The 14,582-nt window shown below is 44.0% G+C and overlaps 1 protein-coding gene and 1 pseudogene across 1 annotated transcript in view; one reads left to right on the top strand and one right to left on the bottom strand.

Annotated features, from left to right (window-relative positions):
• The window catches only part of Cda5 (Chitin deacetylase-like 5), a 371,641-nt gene that overhangs the window by 321,253 nt on the left and 35,806 nt on the right, over nt 1-14,582 (bottom strand). The gene's annotated exons all lie outside the window — the stretch shown is intronic.
• LOC135895973 (U2 spliceosomal RNA) lies at nt 13,675-13,849 on the top strand (annotated as a pseudogene).

The raw sequence follows: 14,582 nt of genomic DNA on the forward strand, positions 1-14,582 counted from the left end.
AAGTTTTATTAGATGCAAATAAGCCCGTGCTCTCCGGCAGGGACGAGTAGCCAGTGCTGGAGCGATCGGCGGCAGCCATCTTTTATTCCTTTCGGAACTGGGCAGTCTGCGGCTATTCAGAAGAATATTCACTTTTGTTCGGCATAATAATGCATCTTTAACGCGTACACGTCCCTTCGACAGGGCAAGATTTTGCGGTTTTGTGACGTCACGTGAGACGCAGGTGAAGTGGGTGCAGCCCCAAAACTTTTGACCAATAGCCGAGGGCTATGGCGAAAAGGCGTCGAATCAGATATAACTATTTTCGTTTTGTTCGGTCAAATTACGCATAATCAGTGCGTACACAACAAAGCAGATGGGGAGCTATCGCGGGTTTCGTGACGTCGGATGACAGACAGTTGAAGTGGGGGTGGTTGAAAAAAGTTTTTCACCAATCGCGGTGGGCTGATTGCAGAATTGGAACAGAAAAGTTTGGAATAGCTTTACGTTATAGCACCCTATGTCACGCTGACGCCCCACTCAAGCAGCTCGTCAACATGTTCAGCTAACCTATTAAAACAATAATCGTTCATCACGCGTAGAAGAAGCGAGGACCACGGCAATTCCTCATGAGCGGCACAATACTGCGTGCGAACCGTGCCCTCCGCCATGGCAAGGTTTATTTTGACGTCCCACAGAATCGTGGCCACCGTCCCGCGTAATTTCTGACAAAGTGTGCTTGTCTTCACGTGCGCTGCTAAGATGCGCACTCTTGAAGCGAAAATTTCTTTGCCTCTTCCCTGGACTTTCCCACTGCTGCTGCTGCTGCTTTCGCTGTCTTCCACGGCGCGTCGGGCGGTGGTTGAGAGCGTGTATCCTGCACATGCTAGGGAGGCAGGAGAGGAGCGAGCCTTCGAGCCCTTGCCGATGATGATGAAGTTGAGGACGATGATCATGATTTATTGGCATGCCCTTTGAAACGGGGCGGTGGCAAATGATCACCTAGCCTGCTTGAGTTACACAGGTATGCTATAGATTGTTTTCAACCTAGGACTATTGTATACATCTATTTATTCTTCTTTCTCTTCCTTGAAATTTGCCTATCTACCTGTACCGCTACGTATGCCTGTAAATGATCCCTTCGTATTCGGTGCGGTTACTTCAACAGCGATGTTATAATTCTTTTGCATATATTGCTCTTACTGTAACTGCTGTACATCTTTTTATATACTGTGTTACATTGTGTTATTGTCTATATTGTAAATTCATTTTTAATCTATTATTGTATTGAGCTATTATTATGTTCAGCTAATAATGTATGATTAGGAATGACCACTTGTATCTGAGACCACTCTGTAATATCTTTGACCCTGAGGGTAAATAAATAAATAAATAAATAAATAAATAAATAAATACCGAAAATAAATAAGTAACTATAAATGAATAAACTTCTTTCTTGCTTTCTCTTTTACATCAAACTCCAAATGTCACTTGCTTATCTCAACTGCTGACCGCTCGATGCTTCCTTCCACTTTAAATTCGAAGCTCTTCTGGCAGGTGTACGTTACCTAAAGGTCTCACTGGCTGAATTTGGGCGTTGCCACAATGCCCTCTAGGGTGCCTCAATGCAGACTTAAGCCCCCCCGGTACTGAGCAGAGGGAGGAAATAGAGGCACCCTAATGCCACCTGGAACACCTTGGCCGCCGACACAATGCTCTCTGGACGGCCGCAACTACGCGTTAGCCCTCAGCAAAAGCATTGCATAAGTTGTAGCGTTTGCGTTTGCACTCACATGCAACAACCCTGAGGGGAGATAGCCAACGCCCCGACGACACGGATGAACTCTTCAGAGCTCGTGGCAGCGGGCACACTGGGATGATTGCGGGCGCAGTCGAGGTATACGTAGTCTGTGCGAATAACCGAAATGCTACTACTAAACATGGCCACAGCGGCGGACAAACTGCGAAAATTTTAATCTAAAGTACGATGTGGCAAGTTTCTGCCACTTCTGAAAAATAAGCACCGCGCAAGTTTGCACACGCAGACAAATAACGTATCACGTGCAGACGCAAAGCCGCACTAAAGCGGTTGTCCAAGAAATCATCAGCCACGATGCGATGCGCCCACGTGAGGGAATGTCAGCTTTCTCACAGGCTACGAACTATGGCGCACAACACCCCGAGCAAACGCGTCTCGCCGTGTGTTCTCTGCACTGCGCAGACAAGCGCAAATGGTGCGCGGAAGGGTCCTCCAAGCAATTGAAGGACCCCGGTAACATTTAAAACGACACCACGACTGTCGTAGGGCGCCTAACATCACCACCAAATATCGCCAATGAACGAAAAGCGCACAGAGAGCTTCAATTACATGGACTCCCGCAGTACGCGAGATAAGTATAACTTCTCATCTGAATCAGCCTCCGTACGGCGCATTTAATGCAATGCGCCTTGTTAACAAATTACCAACTATACTTGAGATCGATTCGTTTCAAAGTTCAAATGGCCGACTTCTGTCGCATGTATGTATACGTGGATATTAGGGCCTCGTTCTTCCATGACGCAATGCCTAGTCTCGACCGAAGATGACACAGTTCATGTTAATTAGTGGCCCTGGATCCGCCAAAGGAGTCGGGTCACATTGCAATCATTGTTCCTACCCAATGCACAAAATATTATTACCAAAAAATCGGCCACCCTTGCCCACCTAATTGCTCGCTGCAGCCAAATGCGAAGAGCGCCGTAAGATGAAGCAACTGGTTTTTTTCGTTGTACCATGATCTTTCGTGAAGAACGCTTACGCGGAGCACCATTCAACAAATATAATAAAGAGTACATATGTATCAGAGATGAACTGGTACCTGTGCGCCATGCTGATATCGCGGAACCTTATCGACTGCTGCTTTCTCTTCAGTGAAGACAGCGCTGCCTTATACAGTTCGCAAGGGGCATTGAAAGTAATGCGGCGCTTAAAGACTCGATGTTGGTCAAAATTTGTCCACTCCGTAAAGTGCTTCAGTAGAATTAAGTAGGCGACAAAATCACTGCCACCGTGGTGTCTATATTCTCTAATGAACTTTTCCATCTCACTCTCAAAATTCTCCCAGCTTGCCAAATCAAGAGAGGAAAATGAAGCGAGACAAACATCCTTAAGCACTCGCTTGGCGCAGCGTCAGTCGGAAAAGTGTGGACTGCGTCCGACACTGGCCTCAGGCCATGAGAGCCGCTCCTCGATCGACGCAATGGCGACGTGTTCTTGTTGGATGTGTTTTGGACCGACGCCGGCAATCTTCGATGAGACTGGGAGCGTGTCTGGTCTGGTTTGGCACGGCTTCGCAACGATGCGATCGGCTGCATGGCTCAGCCCTGAGAAACTCTCAGAGCTTTTGTCCAGTAGAATCTCCCGAGCAAGGCAGGCAGACGAAAGCGGTCCGCACATCGTGCACGTGCGGACATGTCGGCATGTCCCATTCTAGCGTGCTTGGCACTTGCAACTGGCTCTCTCCTCAATGAAGCGAATTTCTGCGACCTGGCCGAGCGTATGCAGCATGCGTGAATTCCACGATGTGTCTCCGGCGATGCAGGCACGTCCTGCACCCATGCATGCTAGTGAAATGATGGCACTCATCTGATCCGTAAATCTTCCGGTGATAACTCACTTTTGTCTGCGGCCTGTTGTAAGGAGCCATAGCACGTGAGATAATGTGAAGAACGCTCGCATTTGGTCGCCACGTTCTGCACTAGTGTTCATGCACGGGTAGGAGAGGGTACAGTGGTCAATCATCTCCAAGACTCCTACTTCAAGCGTTTCTGTTTTCTAACGTTTGCGTTATTTTCATTAAATATAAGCCATTATCACGAGCGCTAGACTTTCATTATTTCATCATTCATCATTAGTACAGAAGGAGGTCCCGGAGTTACAAGAACTGTCAGGGGGACCTCCTATTGGTAATTCAACATTGCATGAATTAATACATTTTGGCAACATAGCAACGACAGACATCAGAAAACACGAAGTTAATGAAAAAAAAATAAACAAATCCAAAAAGTTGCTTACAATAATTGAAGTTCAAAACACAGCAAATGAAACAGATACAGCGTATGAATAAATAAATATGTGGTAATTGACACGTTACTGAAACACAGGAATGACACATGTCAAAGAACACGGGGTTATTGCAACAGATAATTAAAAATAAATATATGCTTACAATACGCAAAGTACAAATGTTATATAGGCTATGCGACAAAAAATTTGAAATGTCTAAGAAAGGATTAAAAAGAAGACAAAGGAAGATATAGAATAACCAATAAATAAAGGCTGTCGATACAATAGGTAAGCACAGAATCATTGAAAACTGGGAATAGATTTGTACACAATATATACTTATAGTAATGAATCAGTAGCCAGTAGTGTCGTTAGTAAATATTTCTTCGTCTCTCTCCTGAATGTTAATGTTGTGCGGCAGGCTTTAATATGGGGTGGTAGTTTGTTCCAGTATTTAATGTCCGTAAAAAGGGAACAAAACATTCCATAATTAGTGTTTATTCGAGGGAGTAAAAATTGTTGTCAGAGGAAAATCTCGTATTGTTAGTGTTGGCAAGAGCAGAGTTATTAAATGCATCTAAAATTATTTCATGATTTAGTGTGCGGTATATTAGTAAAACCAATTTGAGCTGGAGCATGTATCGTAATGAAATCGAGGGTTCGACGGAAGCCCGTCTGGTCGGGACGAAGCATTGAAGAAGTAAAACCAAGGACACCGACCAACATAGAAGTGCTAAAAAATGAAAAAATCATTCAATTGTGAACAAGGCTTCCGTAGCGAAGCCGAAACGTCTTTTAGATTTTTTCATTTTTTAGCACTTCTATGTTGGTCGGTGTCCTTGGTTTTACTTCTTCAATGTATCGTAATGGTAGTATTTTTAAGGACCTGAAAATTGGTACTGCATGTGACATGTAACTGGAGAAAGTAATGATCCTCAAGGCTTGATTTTGTAAATGCTGTAGATATATTATGTGCGAGCAATATGTGTTTCCCCAAACTGAGATGCAGTATTGCAAGTGACAGTGAATAAATGGGTAATAAAGTGAAGTTCTAACGTTTTGTGGGAAATACGAGCGCGTTAGGATTAGTACTCTTATTCCAAAGGCAATTTTTTTTAGACCATGTCAGCATGCAAGTTAAATTTAAGTTGGGGATCAAGTTTGACGCCAAGGAAGACAACTTCATGTGCAGGTGGGAGACCATGAGTTTGTAAGACGAGTGGTGGCGCGGGTGCGATGACGCGTTTATGTGTATGAAAAAGCATAAACTGAGTTTTCGAAGGGTTGATGTAAAGTTTGTTACTTGTGCACCACGCAGATAAGTTGCTTAGGTCAGAATTTAGTCGTTTTATTACAGTATTTACGCATTCGCTATGAGTAAATATAGTCGTGTCGTCAGCATATAGAATAGATGAAGTACTGGTTAAACAGTGAGGAAGATCATTAATGTACACCAGGAAAAGTAAAGGGCCTAAAGTGAACCTTGTGGGACACCCCTAGTGACTGGTTTAGTACGTGAAAGTGAACCTCCGAAATTTATAACTTGAGTTCTGTTAGTCAAATAACTGCGGATGAGCGTAAGAGCTGGGCCACGAATGCCCAGAGCTTCTAACTTGTAAGAAAGGATGTTATGACAGATGGTGCCAAATGCTTTACTGAAGTCAATGAAAACTGAACCAACAATATGCGAGTTGTCAAGGGCATGTTTTATTTTGTCAGTGAATGATGTTATAGCTGTTTCAGTCGAATCATCATCATCATCATCATCTGCCTGGTTGCGCCCACTGCAGGGCAAAGGCCTCTCCCATGCTTCTCCAACAACCCCGGTCATGTACTAATTGTGGCCATGCCGTGCCTGCAAACTTCCTAATCTCATCCGCCCACCTAACTTTCTGTCGCCCCCTGCTACGCTTCCCTTCCCTTGGGATCCAGTCCGTAACCCTTAATGACCACCGGTTATCTTCCCTCCTCATTACATGTCCTGCCCATGCCCATTTCTTTTTCTTGATTATAACTAAGATGTCATTAACTCGCGTTTGTTCCCTCACCCAATCTGCTCTTTTCATATCCCTTAATGTTACACCTATCATTCTTCTTTCCATAGCTCGTTGTGTCGTCCTCAATTTGAGTAGAACCCTTTTCGTAAGCCTCCAGGTTTCTGCCCCGTAGGTGAGTACCGGTAAGACACAGCTATTATATACTTTTCTCTTGAGGGATAATGGCAACCTGCTGTTCATGATTTGGGAATGCCTGTCAAACGCACCCCAGCCCATTCTTATTCTTCTGATTATTTCCGTCTCATGATCCGGATCAGCCGTCACTACCTGCCCTAAGTAGACGTATTCCCTTACGACTTCCAGTGCCTCGCTGCCTATTGTAAATTGCTGTTCTTTCCCGAGACTGTTAAGCATTACTTTAGTTTTCTGCAGATTAATTTTTAGACCCACTCTTCTGCTGTGCCTCTCCAGGTCACTGAGCATGCATTGCAATTGGTCCCCTCAGTTACTAAGCAATGCAATATCATTAGCGAATCGCAAGTTACTAAGGTATTCTCCATTAACTTTTATCCCCAATTCTTCCTAATCCAGGTCTCTGAATACCTCCTGTAAACACGCTGTGAATAGCATTGGAGATATCGTATCTCCCTGCCTGACGCCTTTCTTTATTGGGATTTTGTTGCTTGCTTTATGGAGGACTACGGTGGCTGTGGAGCCGCTATAGATATCTTCCAGTATTTTTACATACGGCTCATCTACACCCTGATTCCGTAATGCCTCCATGACTGCTGAGGTTACGACTGAATCAAACGCTTTCTCGTAATCAATGAAAGCTTTAACCTTTACCTTTACGAAACCCGTGTTGTTCAGGCGAGAGAAGATTAAATTTGTGAAAGTAGTTTGTTAAGCGGGTTACGAGTAGTTTCTCAATGACTTTGCTGAAGGAAGATAGCATACAGATAGGACGGTAGTTTGAAATTAATTCTTTGTTACCTTTTTTTAATATGGGAGTTATTTTACCGTGTTTTAATTCATCGGGGAAAACGCCTGTTATGAACATGCAGTTAACAATGTGCGCGAGTACATCGGCGATATGGGATGATACTAATTTGATTTTAGAAGGGTGTAAATTATCAAGGCCGAGACCTGTAGTTCGTAAACTAGCGATTGAATCAGATACTTCTTTGGGTGATGTAGGGAACAAGTAAAATGAATAAGGGGTTTGCCTGAGTACTGGCTGTGGTATACTGTCTAGTGAATGATCATGTGTAGGACAGAAAAAAGTATTGAATTCATTTGCGATGTCAGTGGCTTCCGTTACTACCCTTGTTTCTGTATTAAGTTGGTTCAGTGCGTGGTTTGGTGAAGACAGATGAAGAAAGGACCTAATGGTATCCCAGGTTTTGCGGGTGTTATTTGTGTGTTTAACAACCATTGTCTCGAAGTAGGAACGCTTGGCTTCTTTCAAGAGTCTGGTAAGTGTGTTAGAACAAGTTATGTACCGCGACTTTAAAGTTACATTAAAAGGTTGGCGTTTTTATTTTTGTGGAGGTTATCACGTTTTTTAATACTTTTTAAGAGGGATCCTGTTATCCATGGGTTTCTAGGGGCGGAGAACCAGTGAGTATGTTGTGTTAGGTTAGTACACTCCGAGTACACGCTTTTAACTTTGTTGTTAAATTGTTCGAATGCTAGGATTGGGTCTGTTATAGAAACAATTGGGTTCCAGTCGATTTCAGCAATTTGACTAATGAACTTAGTGGTGTGAAAGTTTGCCGTTTTTATGTTTCGTTGGTACGGTGTGTTAATAGACTTTAATAGAACGAATATGGGATAGTGGTCTGTTATGGGAACAGTGACTACGCCAGCACAATGCTCTAGGTGTAAGTTTGATAATACATGATCTATTAAAGTGTGAGATCTGGACGGAGGACATCTTGTGAGTACGGTTATTAATGAATCTAGGCCGTATCCCGCATAGCAGTTGGCATAATTAGAGCAATGACTATAATTGGGGTTAGTAATATCTATGTTTATGTCACCGAGGATGACAACATTTTTGTTTTCGTTTGCAATGATGTTCAAGATAGCATCTAGTTGTGAACAAAAGTTTGCAGAGCAAGATGATGGAGAACGGTATACTGATCCAATTATTGTGTTTCTACTGTTAGCTGAAAGAAAAGTTTTATCGAATTCCAAAAATACAGATTCAACGTTAGGGCAAGAGAAAGATAGATCATGGCGACGGTGATATGGATGGTTATCTTGGACAAGAATTGCTGAACCACCATACCGAACATCCTTACGGACACATACTTCCATTGTGTATCCGCGTATACCAAATAGCTTGCTATCAGCGTTTGTCAGCCATACTTCTGAGAGGCAAATGATAGTGAAAGGGTTATTTAGATTAGAAAAGAAATCTATCATGTTATCATAGTTCTTTGAGAGGCTACGTATGTTAAAGTGCATCAGGGATTTATCATCGTTTTAACCGATACATGGCTGCCAACTCCTGTGAGCGATGTTGAAGTGTTTCATGTTTGAAGCGCAGCAATATGTTCCTGTGTGTAATATCACTACTCGTCGAGGAGGCACACATCGACTAGCCACCATGAAAATATATCATATCTTTAAAAACAGCCTCGATAATGGTAGCACTTGATCATCAATCCTCGGCACCTGCTAACCTTGGCGGTGTTTTCATTCACCGATGAACAGCCCCAGTTTGTTGCTCCTTTGTTTTCCTTTGTCGTACACTACGTGTTAGTTTATGGGCTGGAAGAATAGGGAGAACTGAGGATCTGTGTCGCGTTTCTTTCGTTTTTCTAACAGCCATATTACACAAGCAATTAGGCCAACAAAAATACATATTGACTAATATGTTCGACTTGAACAAATATATAGAAAGATATAGGCTTATTGGTTAGTGGCAACTTGGGTCTTGCGAGATGAAGGCCTTAGAGCTATAGTCCTTCTTGAGTAAAAACATTTTCTTAGCAGATTGGAAAACAAAAAAAAAGGTACTTCGTGTTTTTGGGGGAGTGCAGGAGTATTTTATTGCTTAAAGCGCGCATTATTGTTAAATATATGATTAGACGGCGTAAGAAGACTACCCTTAGAGCTTTCGCAATCATATATGTGATATCACTAATTGTGCGTCGTAATTAAAGACTGATTGGAAGGTTAGAAGCGCCACTTGTGTTTCCTGAAGGTGCTTACCAGCCCCGATATTATTTAAGCTTAACCGTAACGATATGTTAAAGTACAGAACCACCTTGCATTCTTCATCTACGCAGACGGCACCACTATATTCCTCAAAGGGACCAGCTGTGAAAAGTTGTGAAAAAACTGCGAAAACAGTGAAACACAGCTCTCGCGAAATTGTACACAGGGACGCAGCTAAACGAGCATCGCATAAATGCTAACCAAGGTTCTGGCTTGGACGTGATTTACTGCCATCTTGTTTGGGGTACAACTTCTAAGAGCAACCTCGAAGAAATACACCCCTTGCAATAAGGAGCCAACCGATCTGTGTGGGGTGAATTGAAAGCTCGAGAGATGCCTGTTGCAGTGCCAACCTAGCCCCTCTACTTGCAGTACACAATTTTCAGCATATCTGAAGCTAATATAAACAGGCTTAATACGACCGACACAAAGCAACACATAACTCTTGATTCCTTACGAGGAAGTCCTCGATTTCTAATACCCGACGCGCTCCATCGTCACGACACAACACACGAACTATGGCAAGCGGTTATCCTCATATGCAGTGCCCAACCCATTAAATTGCCTAGCACAAGACAATAGCAAACGCCCTTGTCTCAACGTTTTCTTTGTGGCTTGTATATTTTGCAATGATGCACTGGCTAGCATAGTTTTAACATAAAATATTTTTTTGCACTCGTCACTTTATCACCGTTCAAATGACAAACAGTGTCTGTGTTCCGTATGATTGAAATAGACCTGCGTGCTTTGTATGTCATCACATATCTCTTTTTGTTTGTTTCTGTAAACCATTTGTAGAGTTTTTGTTGTTTTTGTTGTTATTTACATGGAACTGATCGGTTACATGTAATTGCACGGTTACCATTTGACCACTTGCCTTCTTGTCAATGCGTGTGTTGGGGCCTAGGCTTGTCGAGCTCGTTGTCGCTGTTACTCTCGGCCGCCTCATCCTTGATGTGGAATAAATAAATATATATTGAGTATCTTTAATGTCAATCTACAAATAATTAGGAAGAAAAAAAAAGTAACTTCGTGACCGTGACTAATCTTCCCCAAAACACGAGAAACACTGACCTAAATTACGTATTACCTATTTCAATGAAGCTGAGAAATTTTTAAAATTTTCACTCTATTCTGTGCTCTTTTCCCCCTAAGCGAGTGCTCAGTCCCCTGCTAGCATCAGTAACACGGCTGACCTAACGTTAACAGGCAGGGCCAACTTGATGTAAAAAATTGACACATTCATTTGGCATAAGCGATAATTGTTTTGTTAATTTTATTGTTAACAGGTTATGGAACGAGGCCAGTGAATTGAGTTAGCCTATACAGAATTGCGATCGACGGAAAAAACTTCCGGTGCCATTATAAAAAGATACCATGTTCCTACGCATATTGTACCAGACTTCGATAGTGCTCTTCTTCCAAGCTACTGGAACCCATTGGAATTTAAAGTTAAACAGCCAACAGGTCGAAACACAACGACGAGCATCGTCACACTGAATCTAAAATAAATCTAAATCTAAACTGAGAAGCTCTAGAAATTTGTCATAAGTCAAACCGGAAGCGTTCTGAAATCTAACTGCTCCAAATTCGTCAATGCTATCACCTACACATTTCATCAAGTCCTGTAGGAGAAAATAGAACAGGACTTTTAAGTCAATGTAAAAAGCAGCAACGTTCTGGTCTTTCAAGTCTTTAACGAGTCCCACTACCATGTTCAGACTAAGTTACCAATATTTGGTAGTCGATTGGTAAGACCTTCAAATACTTCTGTGAAAACATCGCTACATGTTTCTGCCAGGTTCCATTCTCTGACATTCTCACTCGGAGGGGACATTCCGGCTTGTGAGATTTTACTGAAAATCTTTTTTTCGATAGGCTCTTTTCGATAGACCGGGATAAGCCATCTAGCTTGAAACTTTTCCACAGTTTCTTTGCATCACTTTGTATTTCCTGAAGTGCTATGTCTTTGTGAACATTGAAAGTTGACGAAAATACTCAGGCGCCTTTGAGTTATACATCGTCCTGCTCATCCACAAGGAACCATCCACCTTATCCGAGTGTGAGCGAGTTGCTTTTCATGACAGTTCAAGAAAAAGTTTGCTCCAAGAAGATGGAACCGCCGCCGGCGCATCCACTCCCTCCGGCGCACACTCCGGCTTCAGGTACTCGCTTTGATACTTGTCGTACTATTGCCTACAGTTCGGGAGCAGACTACTTTGACTGAGTCGTGTAGTTCGGCCCACACTTGAGTACTTTCTGTATCCTGTCAGGCACTACCACGCCGCCGACGATGTGCAGCTGGCTCGTTGATAACTGAAGGTTTATTCTGTGCTCAGACCATGCTGCCAGAAGAATTCCGTCGTGCTTCTTTATAGGTTGTCGCTCAGTCGCGCTTACACATTCTGCCATGGATTTTAGCGGAATATCTCGACAACGTGTTTTAACCAAGTACATGTGATATTCATCATTGAAATTGGAAGGTGAAATCCGTGTAGTACTACGACTGAGTGCGCCCTGCTGCGAGTCAGACAGCAACGCCCCGTAACGAGGTGCGGGACCAAGTTTGTGCGATGGCATGCTGCGGAAAAGCCTGACCCGACACCCAGTGGCAGCCAGTAAAAGCATGCTGTACTAGTAGCTGCTGGCCCAGGCGTTCGGTTTCAAACTTGCTCGCGCTGGTCGTCGTGGGGCATGTGACGTGATGGCGGGGCGACATTCTTCTGCGCTCCCGCGGAGCTCGCTTTCGGTATTGCCTAGAATTATCGTTGGAATTCGATAACTATCTTGAATTAGGTGCGACTTTCAAGATTTATTAAACTTGAAGGTGTACGTAAATGTCATTGCCTTCAAACTCGCCAATTAAATATGCCCCTATGGCACAAAAAAAGCTAGCGAATTATTACATTTCAATATTTACTCGTCTGAAACTCGCGTCATTAGCGGCGAAGTATGCCCACTTCACCTAGGAACTGCTTTGCAGAAAACGCTGCATTCGCTGCGCTTGTAACCTTTTCATAAAGCAACCTGTGTTGTCTAGAAAAAAGAACACCGCGTATTTCGGAGACTGTCACGGACGAGGCTGACCTGTGCACAACGCAATGAAATGTCAAAAAAAGCTTATTTTAAGGCAACAGAAATCGATCAAGTGTGGGGATTCTCTAAAATGTTTGTTGCTAAAAATGCATGGTGCCTTTGTTAAGTATCTTGTCTATTGTGACTACCGAACAAATGCAAACATTGACTAAGCCGCAGTAGTAAATGTTTTCCGACATGTAGATGATTATCTTGTTACCATGCGTGGGGGGTGGGTGGGGTTAGATAGTATTTAGAAAGGGTATGGAAAAGCCTTAAGGTAAAACCTGTGCTTGATAATTTTCGAGGCAAGTTGCAGCAAGCTGATGTTCAAGTATGAACTTCCACTGAATGAGGAGTAGCAGCTTCTAGACTTGCGCATGTTCCTCGGAAATGAAGGCGTATGCTGGAGATATCCACCACGATAAAAAAAAAGGGGGGGATGTTGAGTCATGATTGAGCCAACTCAAAAATCTTTAAGAGAGGCATCACTTTGAACTGTATTGGCTCTGCCCTTGAATGGTCGTGCGAGCGCCAGAAAGCTCAGATCTTGAACAGCCAAGTAAAGGCTCCAGTACGCGGCTGTTGCTGGCGAAGCCATCGCATCTGTTGTTGAAAGCCTTATTGGTGAAGTGAGGACTGGTGGGCGGAGTAGGGGAGCTGACAAAGAGCCAACGAAGCGTGTGGTGGTGCTTTACTTGAGCACCGTTTCAAGAAAGTGGCGAGAAAGTGTGGCGTTCCCGTAGACTTTTTCGCCCAGGAGAAACTGGCGCGAATGTGTCGAGCAGTGAACTACGCACGGAGTTCACATAAGTGTGCCGTCAGACAGAGCCACTTGCCGAATCCCCCTCCCCTGTGGCCAGTGTTACGTCGGTAAAACCGTCAGATGAGTAATGATCGTTTCAGGGAGCACTGGGCATCCGTGGAGGCATTCGTAGCGGAGGGGGTCTCTTGGCTAACCATTGAAAAGCGTGCACTCCAGTGTTCACGGAAACTTGTATACTTAAATGTTTAGTGGATTAGAAGGACAGAGAACTGTATGGGGCATTTTGGATAAAAAAAGAAGGCTTGCATTAGAACTGCATCACTTGTAAAAAAAAAAAAAATCAGGAGCCATTCCACTTAGTGAAAGTGATTCACCAGCGAAGCTGTTTAGTATAGCGCACAGAGGTGAACCAGAATTTTGCACATAGGTACGGACTCATTCGCCGTGATTTGTACATACGTTCGCGTGGACGACGAGACCGGCGCTCCGATGGGCACGCGTGACGTGCCCACGCGGCCGCCACGACGGGGGCGCGGAAGGAGTCACGCAGCAGCTTGGAACGCCGAGAACGAGAGGGCGGTGCGAGCGTGGCCCACGGTGGTCAAAGTGTAGTATCCGTTCTTATCAGCTGACACGGGTTATATTTGGACACAAGATATTGTTCTTATTTTTGCAACTGGCCGGACTGCTTGAAGCCTGCTTAAGGTAAGCTGCGGGTCGGCCCTGTATTGCGCTGTCTTCAGGATCAGCCCACGGGTTTTGGTCTACGGAAATTGATCCGCTGGAAACTAACCATAATCAGCTTCGCTGTAAAAAGAACAGCTATACCTGCAAACTCGGCTTCCAAGTTCGCGGGCATGAAGAGCGAAAAATGTCATGGCGTTTTTACAAACTGTGTCTTTAATCTATCGCGCATCAGGCTGCTCCGTAGTGACGCGTGACACGGATGGTCTTTTATTGCGATTGCGCTGAAAATGTGCGCCACGGTTGTGTTTTTTTCTCCAATGCTTCCGCGCAGCTGAATTATTTTTTCCGCAATTATGCCCAGCTTGAAAATTGGCGATGGTCCTGTGTGCATTCTTTCTTTGTCCCGTCCGCAGGCGGGCCGATTTTAACCATGGTTCACAGAGCCAGCAATCAACTAGCCCATCTTGCTTACCCGTATGTATCGTAGTTTACTGGTGTGTTTTCCACCATATGTCTCACTCATAGTACCCCTTTAGAACGTTCCAATGGGAGCCTGTGAAGCAGTGTGAAGGAATAAATAAATAAATTATTGATTATACATTATGTGGATCGCGGCATATGACGTCCATCTTTTGCGCCGCACCAACCTCGCCGCCAGCGGCAAGAAAGGGCGCGCAATCAGGGCGCGACAGGGCGTCGTCCGACCGCTCCGGGGCAGGGCGTCGCACTTCCGCCGCCTTCGAGGGCAAGTTGTTGCGGGTGAAGAATGTTGCGGGGTCTTTCTTTCTTCACAGCCCCAACAAGG

Source organism: Dermacentor albipictus, chromosome 7 (genome assembly GCF_038994185.2).
Source record: "Dermacentor albipictus isolate Rhodes 1998 colony chromosome 7, USDA_Dalb.pri_finalv2, whole genome shotgun sequence".
NCBI classification, from domain to species: domain Eukaryota; kingdom Metazoa; phylum Arthropoda; class Arachnida; order Ixodida; family Ixodidae; genus Dermacentor; species Dermacentor albipictus.